This window comes from Ceratotherium simum, chromosome 9 (genome assembly GCF_057802395.1).
Source record: "Ceratotherium simum simum isolate JZ-2026a chromosome 9, ASM5780239v1, whole genome shotgun sequence".
Taxonomy (NCBI): Eukaryota; Metazoa; Chordata; class Mammalia; order Perissodactyla; family Rhinocerotidae; genus Ceratotherium; species Ceratotherium simum.
Window position 1 is genome coordinate 82730838 of NC_141908.1, and position 17884 is coordinate 82748721.

The window sequence follows — 17884 nt, forward strand, 5'->3', positions numbered from 1 at the left end:
TCAAGAGATTTGAATATCTCTTTCAATCTAAGTATTCATGTTTTTCAAATCCAGGAAACTATCTTCAATAATTTTTTCCTCTTAAGATCATTTTTTATCCCTTATTTTTTAAGAATTATTTTTATCAGAGTTATACACGCTCATAGTTTGAAGAGTCAATAGCCCTCTCACTGAATATTTACCTTTCCCCAGAGACAGCTACTGTGAATTCTTTTAGCTGATTCTTTGGAATTGACCTCCATACCTCTACACAACTTGTTTTAATTGTGATAACTTGATATTTCAGCATTAGGCGTTAGTTATTGACTTTTCATTATGGAAATGAGGATTTATTCTCTTCCTTCTCTGCACACCCACCACAAGCACACTCCTTTCACTATATACCATAACTTTAATTAAATTAATAATGAGTATTTACATTATTAGGACCTTATATTCTAGTTAGATTTGAGCCATATAATAACTATGATTACTTTTCCTCTCCTGCCAAACTTTTTGTTTTCCCTGGAACTAATAACTGTATTGTTCTTTTCATTTACTTAGTTTTCTAAGCATATATCACTAATTCAAAACTCTCCACCACTCATTTAAATCTCATCTCAATACATTCATACATATCACTTTCTGTTTGGTTTGTTAGTTGGTTGGATAATTTGTTGGTAATTCCTGAGGACTTCTGTGTTTCTGCAGGGCATACTGGCTTCCCTCATATTGCTATCCCTTCTGCAGGCACTTAGGTATCAGCTTCCTCCACTCTGCCAAGTCAGCTACCTTTCCTTCATCCATCCCATCTTCTAAATGTGTGTGGAATTCTCTCAACTGCTGTCGTCTCCTTCCCTGTTTTTTTTGTCCTTGAGGGATTGTATTAGTATCTTATTGCTGCTGTAACAAATTACCACAAACTTAATGGCTCAAAACAACATAAATTTATTATCTTATATTTCTGGAGGTCTGAAGCCCAAAATCAGTCTCAGTGGCCTAAAATCAAGGTGTTGGCAGGGCTGCATTCCTTCAGGAAGCTCTAGGGAAGAGTCTGTTTCTTTGCCTTCTCCAGCTTTTAGAGGCTGTCTGCATTCCTTGGCTCCTGGCCCCATTCTCTATCTTCCAAGCCAGCAGTGAAGCATCTTCCAATTTTTCTCTCTCTCTTCCTCTAACTCTCCTGCCTCCCTCTTTCCCTTATAAGGATCCTTGTGATTATATTTGGCCTACCCCAAAAATCCAGGATAATCTCCCCATCGCAAAACCCTTAACTTAATCACATCTGAAAAGTCCCTTTTGCCAAAAAAAATAACACATTCCTAGGTTCCAGGAATTAGGACATGAGTATCTATGGGGACGGGGCCGGGGGGGACATTATTCTGTCTACCATAGGGTTTATATTTTTGTCACTCCTTTACTGTGGGGTCTCAGGAATTAGCAAATCAAAAAGCATGTGTTCAATCACCTTGTTTGATCAAGAGCCCAAACAGTATGTGTCCTGGTTCTAATCCCTGGGACTCTTTCACATCCATTTCTGAAATAGATATAATGATAGTGTAGAAATAATAATAGAAATAACCAAACATCACTAAAGCCCTCAACCCATACACAGGATTAGGATAGGCCCCAGAAATGTTTTCATAAAACCCTAAATGCCACTGTTTGGGAGAAAATCTGGCAAAGTAGAAATGGGAAGAAAATGAATAAAAGTGGAACACAGAACAAAGGAGTGGAAAAAAAAGTCTTTTGAAGGAGGTGCATATGATAAGATAATGAAATATGCTTGTCCTTCAGTAATATGGGTGCTACCCATGGACTAGAGACAAGGATCAGAGACAGGAACAGGAAGGCAACATCATATATGAGAAAAAGAAGCCAAATTTAAAATTGTAAGTTCTAAATTCAAACCCCGGTTCTCAAACTTACAGTTTGATCTTGCACAAGTCAATTAGGTATCTTGGTTGTACAGCTGAGGAAACTGAAACCCTCCAAGAAGTTATCTCCACTTAAATCAGCAGATAGATATGAAAGACCCTAGGGAGACACCTATCATATAGCAGTTGAACATTAGTTGAATCTGAAGCAGAAAGAGGCACGAGTTGAAATCTAGCATTATAGCATAGGCAACGATAACATGAACATCCAACAGCTGGAAGGCAGACTAAAGGAAAATTATCTTTCTTATTTATAAAGATGGACTAGCCTGGCCACAAGAAAATTCTCTTTAATGCATGGATATGATTGCAGACATTCTATAGAAACATGACTTTTACTCATTCAAGAAAATTTTATTGAACTCCTCCAATGTGCCAAACACCATGCTAGGCATTAAGGATACAGCAACGAACAAGGCAGATGCAATCTCTGCCCTCACAGAAGTTTCAGTCTACCAGAGGACTAGACAATTAAACAAACAGTGACAAGGAAGTGTGATAGGCACTTTGATGAAAACGAAAATGCAGAGTTCAGGCACTTAAATCAGATGAAGGCACTGGTGTAGGGGGCAAAGTTAGGTAGGGCACTCAGGGTTCATGACATACCCTTCAGAGCTCAGCTAGAGTAGCAGCTAGTGAAGCAAAGATGGAGGGAACAGTTTGGCAGAGTGTTTCAAGGAGCCTACTCCTTTGCCTAGGAAGAGTGACAAGGTATCTTGGAAGCTAGTTAGCCTGACTCTTATGTTATGCAAGAAAATGGCAATAGGGCTGACATCAGAAGAAAGTGCTTGGGTTACTATGGTGCTTTCAGAACGACAGACTTACACTGATGAAATTATAATTACTTTGCTTCCCTGTCAGTGCAAAGTCCCTCCTCCCTTTTCATTCTACAACCAGGCAGTGGAGCACAGTGTTAAGAGTGCAGGCTGAAGCCAGACTGCCTGAGCTCACACCTGACTCTGTCATTACTAGCTCTAAGACATGGGAGACATTTCTTCGCCCCTGTGGGGTTCAGCTAACTCATCTATAACGTGTTCCTAATGTTAATATTTTCCTTGTTGGGTTATTATAAGGATTAAATCAGTTAATACATCAAAAGTGTTTATAACAGTGCGTGGCACAAAGTAAGCACTCAATAAATCTTCACTTGTTACAGCTATTGGTTTTAATTGCCAATAAAAATTCACTGGACTTTTTGAAACTTCTAGGAAGATAAGAGGCCATTTTACTTTGTTTACATGGCATTGCTTTCAGTCACAAGGAAGATCAGAATGCAGCAATACTAGTAGCTTACCATTTGGTCCTCAAAATAGAAACTAAAGGCAACCAGAATCTTGCTAATCAATTCTTCAGTTCTGACTCTGGGATGTGGAAAGATCAGAAAGCTTCAAAGAGGTCCTCATATCTTTGAGATTATGTGGTACTGAGACAGAGATGACAAAGAGCATGGCCATGCTGAAATCAGGACCCACAAAAAGGCAATACTTTGGTGAAACCGCCATGATTCAGGCTGCAATATGGAAACTCAATATTTATAGATGCACCCAGAGGTGATCAGGCTCTTGGCTGAGGGAGACCTGTTTATGCCAACCAAATGCCAGGAGATTAATATTAAATCCAGAATTTCAACTGCATTCACTCAATAAACATTTGAGTGCCATCTATGTACCAGACACTGTTCTAGATGTTAAGGATACAGTAGTGAAAAGAGATAAAAGTCCTTGCCCAGGAGGGGTCAGAGGGACAACAAACCCAATAAATGAGTTAAATATGTAGCATACCAGGAAGTGAAGGGTGCTATGAAGTATACAGCACATCAGGAAAGGAGGGATGCTGTGGAGTTAGGTATGTAGCACACCAGGAAGGAAAAGGTGCTATGAAACTAAGTACACAGCATACCAGGAAGTGAGGGGTGCTATGGAGTTAAGTATGTAGCATACCAGGAAGGGAGGGGTGCTATGGAGTTAAGTAGGTAGCATACTAGGAAGTGAGGGGTGCTATGGAGCTAAGTATGTAGCATACCAGGAAGGGAGGGGTGCTATGGAGCTAAGAATGTAGCATACCAGGAGGGGAGGGGTGCTATGGAGCTAAGTATGTAGCACACCAGGAAGTGAGGGGTGCTATGGAGCTAAGTATGTAGCACACCACGAAGGAAGTGGTGCTATGGAGCTAAGTATGTAGCATACCAGGAAGGGAGGGGTGCTATGGAGTTAAGTATGTAGCATACCAGGAAGTGAGGGGTGTTATGGAGCTAAGTATGTAGCACACCAGGAAGGGAGGGGTGCTATGGAGTTAAGTAGGTAGCATACTAGGAAGTGAGGGGTGTTATGGAGCTAAGTATGTAGCACACCAGGAAGGGAGGGGTGCTATGGAGCTAAGTATGTAGCATACCAGGAAGGGAGGGGTGCTATGGAGTTAAGAATGTAGCATACCAGGAGGGGAGGGGTGCTATGGAGCTAAGTATGTAGCACACCAGGAAGTGAGGGGTGCTATGGAGCTAAGTATGTAGCACACCAGGAAGGGAGCGGTGCTATGGAGCTAAGTATGTAGCATACCAGGAAGGGAGGGGTGCTATGGAGTTAAGTATGTAGCATACCAGGAAGGGAGGGGTGCTATGGAGTTAAGAATGTAGCATACCAGGAGGAGAGAGGTGCTATGGAACTAAGTATATAGCACACCAAGAAATGAGGGGTGCTATGAAGTTAAATATACAGCACATCAGGAAATGAGGGGTGTTATGGAGTTAAGTGTGTAGCATACCAGGAAGTGAGCGGTGCTATGGAACTAAGTATAGAGCATACCAGGAAATGAGGGGTGCTATGAAGTTAAGTATGTAGCATACCAGGAAGAGAGGGGTGCTATGGAACTATGTATAAAGCATACTAGGAAGTGAGCGGCGGCATGGAGAAAAATAGCAAAGCCGGGGGCTGGCCCAATGGCGCAAGCAGTTAAGTGCGCCTGCTCCGCTGCGGCGGCCCGGGGTTCGCCTGTTAGGGTCCCGGGCGCACACCGCAGCACTGCTTGTCGGGCCATGCTGTGGCAGCATCCCATATAAAGTGGAGGAAGATGGGCACGGATGTTAGCCCAGGGCCAGTCTTCCTCAGCAAAACAGAGGAGGATTGGCAGATGTTAGCACAAGGCTGATCTTCCTCACAAAAAAAAAAAAAAAGCAAAGCGGGGGATATCTGAAGGGAGACCAATTTTCACCAGGGTGGTAGGGAAGGCCTCTCAGAAAGAGGGACATTTGAGCAAAGATCTGAGGAGGTGAAGAGAACATGGGAATGTCTAGACGGAATATTTCCAAGCAGAGGGACTAGCAAATGCAAAGGCCCTGAGGAGAGAGTATGTCCAAAGTGTTTGAGGAACAGCAAGGTGGACAACAGGCCAGAGCAGAGAACGTCAAGGGAAGAATTGCAGGAAGTGAGGTCAGAGAGCAAACAGGGTCTTGTAGGCCTAATGGTAAGAATCACTGCCTTTCTGAGTAAGATGTGGACTACTGAATAGTTTTTAACAGAATCATGTTTTAGAAGGATCACTCTGGCTGCTGTGCTGAGAACAGAATGAAGGTTAAGGGTGGTTGATGTAAAATCCTAGTCAAAGGTGACAGTGGCTTGGACCGAGCCGGCATCAGTGGAGATGGAAAGAGTGGTCATATATGTTGAAGAGACAGCAACAGGATTTGATGACAGATTGGATGTGGGGTATAAAAGAGTTGCTGAGTCTTTCTCTGCAATGGGAATGATGGAGTTGCCATTACTGAGATAGAGAAGGTTGTAGCTAGAGGTTTTTGAAGGGAGGGGAGATCAGTTTAGTTTGGGGTATAATAAAATGGAGAGGCCTATTAAACATCCAAGTAGAGATGCTGAGGTCCATGGATATACAAGTCTGGATCTGAGACCAGGGAGTTGTGAGCATGTTTATCATGTCTAATGCCATAAGACTGAATGAGATCACTAAGGGAGAGCAGAGAAACAGAAGATGTCCAACGACAGAGTCCTGGAACATTCCAATATTAAGAGGTCAGTGAGTAAAAGAGATTGAGAACAGTGACCAGTAGTGTACGATGAAAACCAGGAGAGTGAAGTGTCCTGTAACACTGAAGAAACAAGTGTAACAAGTGAAGGAAGTGTTACAGGGAGGAGGGGGTGACCGACTGTGTCAAACACTGCTGATAGGTCAAGTGGGAAAAAGACTAACAACAAGCCATTGGATTAAGTAAAATGGAGAGCAGTTATGGTGGAATGCTGGGGGCAAGAGCTAGTTGGCGCAGATTTAACAGAAAATGAGAGGAAAGAAATTGGGACCGTGAACATAGAACTCTTTCAAGGATATTTACCGTCAAGAGAGAGAGAGAGAAAAAAAGACTAGAGGAGGAAGTGGAAGTCGAGAGTTTTTTTGCGGTTAAGATTAATTTTAAGAAGCAATATATTAATTTACATGGGGAACTGTAACTGGTAAACAGACCAGGAATAGTTGTAACAGATCAGTGCTTTCTCTTCTCTGCTGGAAAACTATTTGGAAAGCACAATTAAAATCACAAGATTACTTCATGAGCATTGAGAACAGCTCCACCTTGCACTGATTCCAACTATGAAGAGTCTCAAGCACCCCACTATACGCAGGGGAAGAACCACTAAGTAGATCAGATGCTTGCATCAGCTGGGCAGGGTACCTCTCCCTTGACCAGTACTGGAGAAACCCTAACTATTCACTCATTCTTTCATTCAAGAAACATTATGGAACACCTATTATATGCTAGTTACCAGGGATGCAAGTTCGATAAAACAAAACTTTGCCTTTAGGAAGCTCATGGTTCAATAAAGGATGCAGACAAGCAAATGAATAGTTACAATGTAATAAGTGTTAAAAGAGACCATGTATAAATAAGGGACAAAAAATGAATTAAATAGTTAACTAGAAGTGGAGACATTTGGGTCATTTACTTTTTTTTTTTTTTTGCTCTTATAAATAGAGAGATGTTAAGGATTTCAACTGCTTCCTGATCTAGAAATATTTACTGTATGGATATCTATTACATTAAGGTTATAGGAAATCTTACCAAACAAGAAGGAAATCTATTATATACCTCCTCATTTTAATTGCAAAAGCAACCAAGAAAATAAATCCGAACAGTATGAACTACCTAAGACTGAAGACAGGCAAGTTGGAAATTCATTGAACAAATATATACTGAGCACCTATCATATGTCAGGGCCTGGTTTCAAGTGTTTGAGATACATCAGTGAACAAAACAAAGACTGCTTTTTAGAACTTGTAGTTTAGCAGGAGAGCCAGTCAACAATAAACATAAAAAGTAGTAAAATAGATGGAATGTTTGAAGGTAATAAGCACATAGAAAAAAATATTAACAGGGTAAGGGGATTCCAGAAAAGTGGGATGTGTATGGGGGTGGTGGAGGTGGGTGTCAAGTTGCAATTTTAAATAGTATGGTCAAGGCCTCAGTGAGAAAGTGACATTTCAGCAAAGACTTGAAGGTGAGTGACTTAGCTCTCTTGATATTTAGGAAAGGAGTATTTTAAGCACTGAAACAGCCCCAAGGTGCTAAGGCAGAAGTGTGGCTGGTGTGTGGCTGGTGTGTGCCTGGGGAAGAAGTAGGGAGACGTCTTAAGAAGCAATTGCAGTAATCCAGGTGAGAGACAAAGGTACTGTGGACCTGGCTCACTTGCAGTGGAAGTGGTAAGTAGTCAGTTTGTGGATATATTCTGAAGGTACAGTCAATAAAATTTCCTAAAGGAATAGATGTGGGGTGTGAGAGAAAGGAAGGCATTAAGAATCACGCCAAGATTTTACCCTCAACAATTAAGACGGAAAAAGCTGCAGGTGCAGATGTGAGGAATATCGGTTCAGACTTGGACAGAGTGAGTTTGAGAGCATTGGGGCATCTCAGATCCTCTTGGCCCCTTGCCTGTGGGGCCTTTGGCCACTTATTCTGTTCCTATTGCCATGGGCAACCAATCTCAGGCAGTAACCATGCAACAATACTTTGCCTCATGCTCAGGCCACACATCTCACATGAGGGTCTGTTTGGTGCCCACACAAAAGGGAAGTATGTGCTGGGGAGGAGGGCAGTGTTAGCATCCCACTGACTGAACCTTGACCTCCTCTCCTGACTCACTTCTTTTGCCTATCCTCATTTCCCTGGGATTGTACTCCCTAATAAGATAACAGCACAAAAGCTTTTGCCTCAGATTCTAGGAACCAGAACAACATCCAAGAGGAGGTGTGAGTAGGTAGTTGTTTAAATGAGTCTGGAGTTTGGGAGACCATTTTGGGGAGAAGATATAATTTTGAGAGTTGTCAGCATAACCATTACATTTACAATCATAAGACTGGATGAGAGCACAAAGGAGTGAACAAAAATGTCAAAAAGAGAAGAGGATGAAGATTTTAGTACCTTTGAGAGCAGAAACAATGTTTTATTCCCTGCTATATCCCCAGTTTCTAAAAGAGTACATGACACAAAGTAGGTGCTTGACAGATATTTTTAGAATAAATGAAATAGGTCACCATGGCCTTGGGGTTAGGGAGGAAAGCAAATTAAGTCATGAGAGGTGATGAACTAGAACAGGCAGGGTTCATGGAACTTCAGTTCGTAGTGAGGTAAAAATTAGGTTCAACAGCGGAAGCAAGAGAGAAAAATAACAGGAAAAGGAAGGTGTGGTTAGAGAAAAGCTCTCAGATATCACTTTCTCCTTGAAGCCTTTTCTAATCATCTCATGAGATCTTCCCCCTTTTCTGGACCTCTCTCAAGGCACTTACCTATCTATCTTATCTTATGCCAAGTTATAGCCAAGTGCTCTTCTGTACTCTCATCTCCCCAATATTGACCACATTTTCCAACTGAAAAATTGAGTCATAGATGGAGGTAGCTTCCAAGTCCCAGAGACAAAAAATGGATACTGAAAGTTTGACATTTCTAGTTCATTTCTATGGTTTATGGAGATACTAGAGCAGGATACATGAAATTGCGAGACTAGATTTCAAATCCAAAGTATATCTAAAATGGTTAGTAAAATAACTTGCACTTAAAGAATGGATGATTGAATGAATGAATAAAGTTAGGTGAGAATGAGGCAAGGAGAGCAGAAGTCAAGGAAAACACATAATTTAATAACTGAGGCCCACTGGTCTGAGAGTAGGGCACGAGTGAATAGCGGAAGTGGGCCTGCAGTCAGAAAGCACCCACGAAGTTAGCAAAGTAACTAAGACATGAAGAGACAGAGCCTACATGAAGGTCAGTGTGAAGAGAAAAGGAGAATATGAGGAAATTTTAAAATAAAAAATTACTGTATTTGGTGGGTCGTAAATATAGGCTATGGGTAAATAATTCCAAAATTTGGGTATCATGTATAGGGGCAGGGTAAGAAGAGCAAAGATGATAAACTCAATTCTGAAAATGTATTTGACACAAGGGTGAGATACGCAAGCAAAAGCTAGTAAGAGGCACCACTTTAGTTAACACTCAGTACATGCCACTGTTCCAAGCACACTTGCCAGGAATGATCTCATCTAATTACCACAATAACACTATGATGCAGGTGCTATTACTGTCTTTATTTTACAGATAGGAACCCTGAGGCACAAGAGTGAATAATTTGCCCAAAGTCACATAGCTAGAAAGTGGCTGAGCCAGGATTTGAACCCAAAAATACTAAGAAACTTTGCCCGGAACCACACAGATATTCCTTATTAATTCAATAAATATTTAACAAGCACCACTACATTCTAAACATTGTGCTAGGGAGGGGAGGGGAGGTGAAAAGCTGGTGGTGAACAAGACAGACGTGGTTCCTACCTGCACAGACCTCACAAGGATGGTAAACGAATAATTACAAGTGTGATGAATCAGAAAGGAAAGTGGTAAGTTACAATTAGGTAGGAGAGTGGGTGACAGAAGAGAATTCCAGGGGAAGGGAATAGCATGTGTAAATACCTTGAGGTGAGAGCCTACGACGATAGAGAAAAAAAGAGAGAAAAGAGCCTGGAAAAAATAAAAAGACGAATATGGCTGGAGTGCAGACAGCTAGGGGGACAGCTGAGGAGGCTGGGGAGAATGACAAGCCCAAACGGTGGAGGGCCTGGTCTCCAAGATAAGGAGCTTAGACTGTGTCCAGCAAGCCAAGGGAAGCCACTGAAGGAGTTCAAGCAGGGTAGTGACTTGATCGGATTTGTATTTTTGAAAAATTACTCTGGCTGCAGTACACAACTGGACTGGAATGAGCCACGAGCAGTTCTGTAGAACCTGCATGGCAGTTACCGCAGGACTTCACCAAGACATGAAGGTGGCTTCGAAGACAGCGTGATGAAAAAGTGGCCAAAAGATGGGAGAGAGGCCACAAACGCATCGTTTTTTAGGGCCAACAGGTCTCGGTGTTTCTGAGGTGCGTTGGCAGTGCCTCAGGCTTCTGGCTTGACCCGAGCAGATGGAGAGGACGCCCTTTCCCGTCACGGGCCACGGGAGGGGGCTTCTGGAGGGAACAGGACGCCCGTCATACAAATGCGAGCGCAGCCAAGGCGGTTAGAACTCGAGTCCAGAGTTCAAGAGCAAGACACAGGCCTGAGTTATGGGCGGACGGTCTCGGCAGGGGGTCTCCGGAGCCACCAGAGAGGACGAGCCCACCCAGGAGAGCGTACCTCGTGGGACTCAAGCAGAGGCTGGCTCGACTCGGCAGGATTCCACACTTAAGAACTGAGGGGGGGCGGTGAGGAGGGAGGAGGGGAGCGGTGACAGGGGCGCCGTGAGGAGAGGGGGCGGTGAGGGGCGGGGGTGGCGCGGTGAGGAGGGAGGTGAGCTGTGACGGGGGCGCCGTGGGGGCGGCGGTGAGGGGAAGGGGCGGGGTGAGGAGGGAGGTGAGCGGTGACCCGGGCACCGTGGGGGCGAGGAGAGGGGAAGGGGCGGGGTGAGGAGGGAGGTGAGTGGTGACCGGGGCGCCGTGTGGGGGGCGGTGAGGGGAAGGAGGCGGGGTGAGGGGAAGAGGGCGGGGTGAGGAGGGAGGTGAGCTGTGACGGGGGCGCCCTTGGGGGCGGTGAGGGAAGGGGGCGGGGTGAGGAGGGAGGTGAGTGGTGACCGGGGCGCCGTGTGGGGGGCGGTGAGGGAAGGAGGCGGGGTGAGGGGAAGAGGGCGGGGTGAGGAGGGAGGTGAGCTGTGACGGGGCGCCCTTGGGGGCGGTGAGGGGAAGGGGGCGGGGTGAGGAGGGAGGTGAGTGGTGACCCGGGCACCGTGGGGGCGAGGAGAGGGGGAGCGGTGAGGGAGGAGAGCGGTGAGGGAGAGGGGCGCGGGGAGGGGGGCCGGTGAGGAGAAGGGAGGACGCGGTGAGGGGGCGCCGTGAAGAGAGCAGAGGGGACCACCGCCGCGGGACCTGCGTGGGGAGAGCGCGGGCGACGCCTGAGGGGGCCGGCCGCCGGGATCCCCGCAGGTGCTCGGGGCAGGCGGCCCACGGAGGGGACCCTCCCACCCGGCCGCGCCCGCCGCCCTCCCGCCAGCCTGTGCCCCGCGCCCCCCGCAGCCGCTCACCGCCGCGGGGGCTTTCCGTCCAGCCGCCGGCGCCCCCGGGAATTCCCCGCGGGCGGCGCGCGCCCCACTCCCTCCGTCACACTTCCGCCGGCGGGCAGCGCCCTCCCAGCGCCGCCGCGGCGCTGAGAGACCGCGCCTCCCCTCCCCGCCTCCCTCCCACCGCGCCCGAGGGCGCCCGAAGACGCCCGAAGGCCTTCGGAAGCCCCGCCTCCGGCGCGCGGGGCGGGGCCGCCCGAGCTTCTTCGGGCGCGCTCGGCTGTTTCCGGGCGCGGCCGCTGCGCACTCGGCACTGGGCGGCGCTGGCTGCTCCCTGGCTGCGGCTCCTCAGTCGGCGGCGGCGGCGGCTGCCTGTGGCCCGGCGGCTGGGAGAAGCCGAGTGCTGGTGAGTGACGCGGCGGAGGTGTAGTTTGACGCGGTGTGTTACGTGGGGGAGAGAATAAAACTCCAGCGAGATCCGGGCGGCGAACGAAAGCAGTGACGGAGGCGCTCGTACCGCCGGTAAGAGGAGCAGGAGGCGGAGGCAGGCGCCGGCCGCCGGGCCCGCGCCGCCAGCTCGGCCTCGCTCGCAGGAGCCGCCGCAAAGATGGAGCGCGGGCGGCCGCGCCGCCGCCGAACAAAGAGTAATGGCGGCCGGGCAGCGGCGGCCGGGCACGGCGGCGGCTCTGCCCGCAGCCAGCGGCGGCGCTCGGCGGGGGGCGGGCGGGCGCGGGCCTGCTTCCCGCGGCGCGGAGCGGAGCCCCGAGCCCCGAGCCCCGCGCCGCCCGCCCGGCCGCCGCGGAGCGCGGACCCTTTGTGCGCGGCCCGGCCCGCCCGCCCGCCGCCCCGGGACGGCCGGCGCCCCGTCCCAGCCGGTGGTCGCGGGCTCGCCCTCGGGAGGAGGCCGAGGAGGCTCGTCCGCGCAGCGTTAGGAGACTGTCGGAGCTCGTAAAGGGAAGCTGCGCCTGCGGACGGTTTCGCTTTAGCCCTGTCGGCGAGGCGGTGGCCGCCGCGTCCCGTCCGAGGCGGCGCGGGAGCGCTGTCGCCCGGCGCCGCCGACGCCGCCCCGCGCGGCTCTGGCCGCCGCGCCGGCGGGTCCGCCTCGGCCCCGCGCCGGGCCGTGCCCGCGGCCCCCGCTCCGGGCGCACACCGCCAGCGCTGGCTCCGGAGACGGCCGTTTGAGGTCGTCCCTGTGGGTCACACGCGGTAGGTAGCCCCGGCCCGAGACCGACAGCAGTCTGACCCGCAAGGCGCGTTTTCTCTGCCTGTTGGGAGCAAGGCACATCGGAAACTCAGTGACACGTGCAAGATGAAAAGACAGTTTTCAAAGGACCTGGGATATGACCCAGTTAAGTTTGTCTTCCCTTCTCCAGAAGTTAGAATTTCATCTGCCTGAGCTCGCGGCAGTTCTGTCCTCTGAAGCTTTAGCATAAAAGATACTTTTGGTTGCCAGCTATTGGAATCTTTTACACTCACTGCACGCTTCGTGATTGGAAAGTGAAAGCAAAACGGTTATTTTAGGTGATGCGAAAGGTAAACAGGTTACTTGTTTTAAACATACTAACGTATCACAGTATGATAAAATTGTGATTGATACATACAAAGTTTCTTGTTAGGAATAAATATTGGTAACAGATGCACTGTTTTCTGTTTTCTCTGTATCCAAATCACTTTTGCATAATCTACTTTACTGTATTGCAAGTCTTTAAAAAGCCAAATTAGCAATTTGTCATTGCTGAGAAACTTAATTAAGATGTAATAAAGAGAATGTTTCCATAAGGATTGGGAAGATGGGTTTATTTCCAAACACTGAGGAAATTATAGTATTGACGATGCTCTGTTGACTGTTTTTCCTTAAGAAAGATTCTCTGCAAGCCAGCATCAGTTGACTAGAATTTTTTTCCCCTTAGAGAGAATATATGGCAATGACGCTTCCTTTGTGAAATTAAAAAAAAAAAAATTCTGATGGGTTCTTTCTTCAGTTTTGTCCAAAAGTTCTTTTAAATTTTATCTTATTTATAAATTCATAATCTGTAATTCTTAGCAGTTCCAGGTGAACCTTTTCAAACTTTTAAATTAATTAATATTTGAATATTCACTTGGTGCATGGTACTAAATTATACTTCTGCTCCTTCCCAGGGATCAGTAAAAATTACAGTTAAATCTGCTTGAACCTTTTTTTTTTTTATGGACACATGTATTCACAAAGCAAATGAATCTTTGACACAAATTGACCAAAAAATGTTAAAAGGGCACTTCTTGTGGAATTTAAAATTCTAGTGGTACCCATTTTGAATTTTTTTGTTTTTTTTCACATACGAGGCTAAGGAACCTTAGAAACCTGATCTGTAAAATGGTACCTCCCTTTTTCTGTTTTCTGAAATTCGTTTTCTTGGTTAGATCTGATTAATAGAAATTCATTTCTTCATAGAGAAGCAGCTGTATTTTGCCTCTCGTTGTAAGAGGTAGCATTTTGTTCTGTGGCGTATAATGTGGTTATAGTAAAACTAAGTACGTATCCCCCACTTCGCCTCATTTAAAAAATCTTTTTTCTTTTTTTCCACAGTAGAAAAAACTATTTACTTGTAACTTAATGCTTACAATGTATCACTGAAATTTATAATTTCATTTATTCCATAAATGTCTTATCTGATATGGTTATATAAACTTGTTTATAGCCAGCCTGTGACATACATAGTCTTGTAAGCATCTTGATATAGTGTCACTTCCAGTGATGGCTTCTTTATTGAATAGTGAGAGCTGAAATCTCAATTTAAGGATCTAGTAGATAGTCAGAGAATGGAAAAAATGCAGGACTTTTTTTTTCTTACTCATGTGTGAGCTCATCTCTACTGCAGTATCACTTGAGACAACAGTTTGTGGTAATTCAGGTATTGAGTTAGCGCTTACTGTGACGCAATGTAGTTAGTGGAAAGAGCATTGGGTTTGGAATCACAGACCTGGGTTTGAATCTACTGTTGCCATTACTGTCATATGCCTGCCCTCAAGGAATTTTGTGACCTACAGGAAATTTCTTAATCTTTCTCAGCCTTAGTTTCCTTATATGTTAAATTAGAATAATTTTAAACCACCTACTTTATAGGATTGTGACATAATTATAAAGCAGCTCCTTAGGGACTCAATGATAGCTGTTCATTTTTAAGCTTTATTTTAACTTCCTAGCCATGGAGCCTTGGGCAAGTTTCTTCATACCTCACTTTCCTTGGTCATAAATGTACAATAACTACCTCATAGAAATGTGGGGATTAAATAAGTTAATACATATTTAATGCCAGGCATTTCATAAGTGCTCAACAAATGTTTCTTATTATTTTTTAAATTGTTCATCATCATTATTATTACCATGTTTAAAAGACTGGGCAGAAGCTGCAGCGAATCCCAAGATGAATTACCCTGTCTTATCTGTACCTTCCAGGAACTTTTAGGGACACAGTGACTAATAAGGCAGAACATGTGTCATAAGAAAGCAATCAAAGGAAAAAGAGATCACACCTGGTGAAGTAATGGAAGAATATTTCCAATTTTATTTCTTAATTAATTTGTTCGCATAGTCCATAATTCAAAACGTATAAAATATAGCAAAAAGTCGTGTGTACCCCCACCCCCAGTCACTCGTGTTACAATTTCTTATTTGTTCTTTCAGAGGTATCTATCCATACACAAGCAAATATGTATGTACTCTCCTCCCCACTTTTTATACAAATGCTAGTATACCATATATACTGTCTTATGTTTTGCTTTTTTTCCACTTAATATGGCTGAGCAGTTGATTTGCATCAGTACATAAAGAGCTTCTTCATTCTTTTTTTTAGTTATGAGGCATTTCATCATATGGGTATACCTGTATTTATTAACCAGTTAGTGAGCAGATTTTATATTTAGGTCTTATATGACCTTTTAAACTAAGGGGAGCTGTCATTATGTCTTTATTTCTTTTGGTGAAAGACATTTCATTTGAATGAGGTATACCAGTTTGTGACAGGAAGTTGTTATTTGAACTGTCTCATTACCTTTTTAGCTCCAGTTTTTAAAAGTTTTTTGTAACTTGATCGAAATGTTCATGAAGAGGCAAGTAAGCTATGTAAGTGTTAATTCTTAAAGTGAATTTAACTCTCTTGTTGAGGTTCTAATAGCCCTGAACAGACTACTTCCTTCTATTCTTATCTCAGCCAAAATAGTCTCTATTGTTCTTTCTCTCTAAATGAGAAAGAACACCACATGTAGTCCAGTCCTTTTTTTTTTAAGCAGACTATTCTCATATGATATTATCATCCAGTAATGCTGATTAGTGTACTTAGCTTTCTCCCTTCGTTTAATTATTTTTTACATACTCATCACCTTTTTCTTTGATGATTTTCTAATATTTCTTAGTGTAATTATCAATGTTTTATTTTTAATAACTAAATAGTGAGTTTCACCAGTACAGTTGTCTACTGAGACTTTACTGCTTAGATGACTCTTCTTTTCTTTTTTATTTTTCATTGTGGAAGTCCTTGGTCAGCCAGTTGGACCAAGTAATATTCATTTCGACTAGAATGCAAAACAAGTTTCAGTACCTCTCCTTTTTTCTTTTTTGGCTCTTCTAAGCACCATTTAACTATAGTGCATTTTAAATATACCTGCTGTTAATGTATTTATCTTTAAAATACACATGCTGTTAGTTTTTTAAGTTGATTAAACTTAGAAGGAAAATGATAACTAATAGTCCAGCTGCAGGGACACAAATAAGTCCCTTATCTTTCAGAAAACAAATCATTAAATGAAGCTGCTCTGGTATATCTCATTCTTTGTATACTCAAGTTGATAGTTATGTATGCTAAGGTTTTTAATGTAAGAATATTGTCTTATTTTGATGATTTACTACTATTTTATATAAAATATTAATATGTGCTATTTTTACCTGCTCAATGACTAAAATGTATACAAAACACTTATCTTTACAGATTTAGGGGGTGGAGGTAGATAACTGAAATCTGAAAAGGCTGAAAATTTTCCTTCTGGAATATATCTGTGGGCTACCAAGGAATTAAGTGATTTCTCACAGTATCATGAAATCAGTAAATTGTCTTTTGGCATGGAGGTGAAAAGATCATGAGCTAAAGCAGCAAACCGATGCTGTGAAAATCGCCAATTTAATACATATGCTAACTTAGTCATTATAGAAGAGGTTAGCCCTGGTCAACTTTCTGAGGTTGTAAGAAGAAAGTATGGTTTTAAACTTATTCTACATTATCAAATCAGTAAATGTAGGTTTTTGGGACATATTTGAAAGTTGGATGAGAATTTTGTTTGTTAGTGGTGTCCAGTGGGATTCCGACTCCTAGCAACCTTGTGGACAGCAGAGCAGAACGCTGCCTGATCTGTTTGCACCATCCTCTCACCTTCCGGCGCTGTATATAGAGAGAGACTATATTCCTGCTATTCACAGGGTTTTCATGGCCATAAGTGGGTGGCCAGGTCCTTCTTTCTAGTCTGTCTTAGTCTGGATGTCCGCTGAAACCTGTCCACCATGGGTGACCCTGCTGGTATTTGAAATACTGGTGGCATGGCTGTTAGCATCACAGCAACACGCAGCCGCCACAGGGGGACAGCCTACAGTTGGGTGGTGTGGTTCCCTGACCTGGAAACGAACCTGTGCCTCGACGAGCACCAAATCTTAACCACCAGGACCATTCATTTTTCTTCTCGTTCAGAATCCTTCTCTCCCCTTGGTACATAAACACTCTTGTCTCGCATCCTGTTTGTTTTGTTTTGCGTTGTTAGCTCTGCCAGAAGTGGCCCTGTAAAGATGTTTTGTTATATTTTACTCAGAGTTTTGCTCACCTGTCTTCTCAGTTACCAAAAGAAGGGAAAAAAAGGATTAATCATTCATATTCTGGTGTTGATTCCAACAGATAAGTAGAAGACAGTCTTTTACATCTCCAGTGATGAAAAATTACCTTTAACTATATATTTAATCAATTATTGAGGCTAGTTAATGAATCTCAACTTAAAAAAACAACGGTAGTACTCCTTGATAAACTTTTAAATGCCTGAGTTGCTTTTTCTCAGTGTTGAGGTAAGGTAATCAAGGAGTTTATCGTAAATGAGATGGGCTGTCTGAGCAAATTCTTCCTGCTGTTGGATTAATCTAGGATCTCTGAATAATCTAACAAGGGGCAAGGTTTGGAGAGTAAGAAGTCTGACGGGATCAATGGTGAGTTTTTTCCAAAAGGAGAGAAGTAAAGACTGATATTTTGTTGGACAAGAGAGAATTAAGTGGGAAGCTAAAATAGCTAAGTAATGACCTTAGTGTAGGAGTGGAGGGTGGGTCTGAAAGTTGACTTAACACCAATGGTAATAGAAAATGTTTTTCCCAAAGATTAGTCAATCTTCTCTGAAACTAAGATAGATTTTTCCTCAATTTTAAGTGTGTTCCTCGTGCACTGGTTATCTACAT

At 44.4% G+C, this 17884-nt stretch overlaps 1 protein-coding gene and 1 long non-coding RNA gene across 14 annotated transcripts in view; one reads left to right on the top strand and one right to left on the bottom strand.

The window, feature by feature from the left end:
• Nucleotides 1-11583, bottom strand: part of LOC147916365 (uncharacterized) — a 106876-nt gene extending 95293 nt beyond the window's left edge. For 9 of the 10 annotated variants that reach the window (XR_015553265.1, XR_015553264.1, XR_015553260.1 and 6 more), the window contains exon 1: nt 11449-11583. This is a non-coding gene — a long non-coding RNA (uncharacterized LOC147916365). Of the gene's footprint in view, nt 1-1444; nt 1514-11448 lie in introns of all 10 variants that reach the window. The other variant, XR_015553266.1, reaches the window with a different exon arrangement.
• A 155-nt stretch (nt 11584-11738) lies between these two features.
• CREB1 (cAMP responsive element binding protein 1) overlaps nt 11739-17884 on the top strand; it is a 65587-nt gene continuing 59441 nt past the window's right edge. For 3 of the 4 annotated variants that reach the window (XR_015553272.1, XM_004426845.3, XM_087435714.1), the window contains exon 1: nt 11814-11946. The gene's annotated coding sequence lies outside the window, so the exon portion shown is untranslated. Of the gene's footprint in view, nt 11947-17884 lie in introns of all 4 variants that reach the window. The other variant, XM_014784760.2, reaches the window with a different exon arrangement.